Raw genomic sequence first — 5,202 nt, forward strand, 5'->3', positions numbered from 1 at the left:
GGCTTTAGTGCCTATTACCTATTACCAAATCAAAGCACAGAGAGTTCCCAGGCATATATATATATATATATATATATATAGTCTCAATGTTGAGAGAGGGAGAGAGAGAGAATCATTGATTGGCTGCCTCCTACATGCCCCCTACTGGGGATAAAGCCAGAAACCCGGGTATGTGCCCTTGACCGGAATCAAACCCGGGACCCTTCAGTCCACAGGCCAAACCAGCCAGAGCTCCAGGTTTTTAATGGAGTCAGAAGGCTGGGTTATAGTGAGAAGACCTCAGCTCCCCCAGTCTCTCATTGCAGCTAAGCGCTACCCACATAGGTCACATATGTGCTTGAGACACAACACTCCCAGGCGATGTTAAACTGGGAGCAGGGACTTGGCCTTACTTGGATTTCTTACAGAATGGTGGCTGGTTTCTAGAGCAAGTGTCCCAGGAGTGGAGGTTCTAAGATACCCAGGTAGATATCCTAAGGCTTCTTATAATCAAGCCTAAAACATTCTAGAATGTCACTTCTGCCATATTCTGTTGGTCATGCAAGACACTATGGCTAGCCCAGATTCAAGAGAAACAACACACAAACAGCTAGAGGGGAAGACTGGGGGCTGCCATTTTGGAGACTGTCTAACACAACTGTCTTTGTAGAAAGATAAAGCTCCTTTGTGGAGCTGGAGGAGGGAAAAGACATGAGCTATGGGCTGGGGAGGCCGAGAGGAAAAAGACTTTGTCTCTCTATCTAGAAGAAGGTACTTCTCCAAGTCCCTCCCAAACTGTTCTCTTACTTTATGTCTCAAAGTACATTCTGGGCCAGAATGTGGAAGAGAGTGGAAAAAAACCGCTATGTCATCTCACTAATCAGTCCTCATTTGAGAATGCGTTTGCTACGTGACTGTTGCCTCAAATTTGTTTATCTGCCCTTGCTGCAGTGTGGCCTTTAAGGGACACGAACTGCTACCAGTGACGTCCTCGCAGTGGTTGCCCTGGAGACCTGTAGGTCAAGGATAGTAAGGGAGCTTCTTGCCATGATGCCCTCACGTAGAAATCACAGGCTCCTGTGAACATGTGGTAATTGAGCCACAAAAGAGAAAGAGCCATAGATTCCTCAGATGTGTGTACCCAGGCGAGCAGAGTGGCCTAGTGCAGAGTCCTTGCACGCAGGTCACGAGATGTCCCTTCGATTCCCTCCCCTACCCCTGACTTGCTCTGACGGGGACTGTCCATCTAACCTGCTGTACTTGGGCCCAGGAGCCCGTTTGGAAGGCTATGGAATCACCTGGTGGTTTGAGACAGTCCGTCCCATCCATCTGGATAATTCAAGCATAATAACTCGCTTCTATGTAAGTCTGCGTTAGCCTCCCCCAGACTCTGCCTGTCACTCCTCCATTACATACATGTAGGGGGAGACAATCACAGCCAGTGTAAGGCAGGATGGGGTGCTGTGCCCTTCCCATCCCATCCCCCCAGCAAGTCGCCCCTGGTCACCCCTACTTGAGAGGCCTCTTCCATCTCTCCCCCCAGCAACAACAAAAGATGCTTTTTTCTCTTTCTTTCTGTAAGACACTCCCGTGCATAGTTTGGATTAATTCTACTCTTTGGTTCATGACCCAATCCCATCTCTATACTATGCACACTCCACTTCTATTTAGTTATTTTTTAAAAAATAAATAAACACCGGCCAGCCCACAGCCCCAAACAAAAGTCAGGACCTTGACAATAAGGAACATATCTTCCGAATCCCAAGTGACAGTAAACAGGAAAATGAAACAGCCGGCCACCCAGCAGGCACAAGACAGAAGCCAGTCCCATAAAAAGGTTTCGCTAGTGTCCAAAGAAGGCTGCGCATGGCCCATTAAATCCCAGCCATTTAAAATCCGGGTTCCCAGTTGGTAGATCATTTTATTTTAATGATGTGTGCTTCCTAGAGAAGCAAGGCGAATGACTATTTCTTTTTTCAATTAGCCAGGTAGCGGCCAGCAGAGGAAGCCGCGGGGAACGGGCGGGAAGGGGTTAAGCCAGGCCCAGCGCGGCGGCCGGGAGAGTCTGGGTCACCCGCGCGCGCCTGCGCCCGGGAGCCCTCCGCGCGGCCGCCCGCTCCCCGCCCCGCTTCCTCGGTGCACAAAGGCCTGCTTTGTTCCCTCGGCTCTGTTTTAAATATCTGACGACGGTTCCCCCCCGTCCCTGCGCCAAATCCCCGGGCCGACTGCAGGCGCGGCACAAGGGCGCATTGTGGGCCGAGCGAGAGGCGAAGGGGGCCGGGGCGGCCGCCCGGGAGGGACGCTCCGGTTTCGCCCCGTGGACTCAGCCATTTGGGTCAGCGGGGCCGAGTCGCGGGGGTGCCTCCTCGTTTTTTGTCTTCCCTGTCCCAGAAGTAAAAATTGGGAGACGGGGACCATGGGGATGAGCAGAACCGTTTCCAAAGCGGCCGGGAGGGAGGCGCTGAGGTTGCCGCCGAGCGAGGGGGGCGCGGCGCACCCAGACGCCGGCTCCTTATCGGCCCCTCGCTGTGCCTGTTTAGAAAGTGCCACTCGCTCAGACACTTGGGGAGGCGTGGCATTCCGGCGCAAACCAGCCCGAACGGGGTGCAGGGGCGGGAGGGACCCTTTCTCCCCCAATTCGGGGCCGAGAAACGCTGCGGGAAGGGCTTCTCCCGGGCTTCCTGCACCGCGGCTGTCAGGTCCCGCTCCGTTAGGAGTGGCCCCTGGGGGAAAGCGCACCTCCCCCGGGGCTCCCCTCCCTCCCAAGGGCTGGTCGGTGAGGACCGGGATGGGGTTCGGACAAAAGTAGGCTTTCAGCTCGCGGCCCGCGGGTCCAGCCTCCGGCCCCGCCCTGGCCTTGTCTCGCTGGCGGTCCCCGCGGGCGGCCAGGTAGTTTTCCTGCCGGCTCAGGTGTTTGTTTACCTGCCGCGGAGGAGCAGCTCTGCTCGCTGGGAGGTTTGCAAAATAGGAACGGCGAGCCCCACCTCTCTTTCCCAGTTTCTTCACTGACGCTGGGGAAAATACTGCCTTTCCTGCTGGATTTTGGAAACTGAAAGCAAAACACAAAATGTGGGGGCTGTAGCCACTCTGAAACGTGTTGCTTGGTCTTCAATTTAATCCAAAGGAGTTTTCCTGTCCCAACTTGTGACCAAAGCCCACATGGAAAATTGTGACCCTCCCGCCTATGGCAGGTGAAGGAGGAGGACCTGGCGTGGGGGGCTTTGTGGTTTTGTGGTGGTGGTTCTAGGCCCGACTGGGAGCCCCCAAATCCTCCCTCCTGGTGTGTTATCCATCTCAGGGTTGGGCTTCCATTGCCCTGGCACATTTCTCAGCGGTGAGGACCATAACCATTTCCTGAGGTATATTTTTTAAAATCACACTTTATCATTTTCGCATGTCTCATTTCACCAGTACTTCTGAGCTGAGGGGTGACACAGACCAACCCTCTTATTTTACAAATGAGGGAACTTGTCCAGAAACTCAGAAAGACAAGACAAAGCCCCACAGAAGGCTAAGCCAAGTCTCCTATGCCCAAGGTTGAATTCTTTCCCTTCTCATGGGCTAGTCTTGGGCTAAAGGACCAAGTTTTCACCTATCGCTCCTTCACAAAAGCCTTTCCACATATAAGATTCTGACTCAAGAGTAAGACACTCTGAGGAAAGGTTGTTGGCCTGCAGGCAGCTCTGAGGAAACTGGGAATCTCGTCTCAGTATATCCCCTAGAACTGCTGAGCTTGCAAGGACCACACTAGCTACAGGCTTAGAGACACGGCACGTTCCGCTGCCAGGGTTGCTAAGTGGCAGAGGCGTCCTGGGTGTCTGTTTCCAGGCAGCTTTCAGTCTCCTGGGGAATTTCTTCGAGCAACACTAAGTGTCCTTTCACCACTCTGTTGGCCGGGAAGCCCCCTATCTCTGGAGGTGATAGCAGCCCCCAGCCCCCCAGCCAGCAGATCAGCCTGCAGCTGGGTTGTATGGGACAGTGTTACCTAGAACTTGACTTCCCTCTGTGAGTGTGCACAATCTCCCCACGTGGAACTAGGATGGCGGTCCCCACAGCCCCCCTCCCCCGCACACCTGCGAACTCAGAGATGTAGGAAGGTTTACGGGCCCGTGTCTGGGACTCAGTGCAAACTGCTTGCCTCATCGACAGCCTCATTGCGTGGCAGGGCCCGCCTGTTTGGGCAGAAGGTGACAGGATATATATCCCCCTGAGCTTCAGAGGTGGGATCGTTCTACATGACCTTCAGCGTGTGCCTTGGACTTCGGCACACCCTTTTCTTTTATACCTTCTACCTGGGCCCACGCCGCCGCCACCACCACCCCGAGCCCTGAGCCCGCCGCTGGTTTCAAGCTCCCCCACAGCCGGCTGATGAATTAACATTGGAGCCATCACGTGGGAAGGCTGCCTGGCCACCAACGGTTCCGTTTCAGCAGCGTCACCTTTTGACTGCTCAGCAGTGTTTGTGCAAGTATTTGAATATTTTACTGCAATTTGACCTTATTATTTTATAAGGATGAGTGGAAAATGGAAAAATGAAGTGCTGATGCTAGTGATAAGAAGGGCCGTTCTCCTAGACCTAACAGACTTGAGACAAAGATGGAAATGATTAGGCGTGCCGAATGCAGGGGAATTTTAGCCTCAATCAAATGCTCGCTGGATTTGAGCCAGTCGACTGTGTGTTCAGTTGTGAAGGAAGAGAATAAAACTAGGGAGCATCTATGACGTTCTGGACATACGTGGTCAGGGATTGCATCGAAAGGTGCAGTGTGGTTAGGGGTTTCCCAGATTCCTTCCGTCCTAAAGTCACACTGATTTCATGACAGGTTTTTGGAGCGGGAAGGGGGGGGGGGGGGAGATGTGAGACTGAAAATCAAGAAAATACAGCGATGATATTGTTCAGCTTCTTGGGAACAGAACCTTCCCTTATAACTTGCAAGTTCCCTCTTGCCTCTTGCATGTCAGGCCAGCCGATGTTCAGGAGCGCATTAGGTATGAAAGGAGAGGGTGGCCCCCTAGACAATTCTCTATGGGGGTCACCACAGCACCAAAGGCACGGACAAGGCCTTTAATTAATGTGCTGGAAGGGATGGAACTTAGCAGAGGCCCTTGTGCCCGGAAGTCTTCCCAGCCCGCATATGCCCGCCGAAGAAAATCATGAAAGTCTAAATCGAAGTATGTGGAAACGAGCTGATTCTCTATCGGCACCATAGGCCTTTCGGAGCA

This window comes from Myotis lucifugus, unplaced genomic scaffold (assembly GCF_000147115.1).
Source record: "Myotis lucifugus unplaced genomic scaffold, Myoluc2.0 scaffold_85, whole genome shotgun sequence".
Classification (NCBI taxonomy): domain Eukaryota; kingdom Metazoa; phylum Chordata; class Mammalia; order Chiroptera; family Vespertilionidae; genus Myotis; species Myotis lucifugus.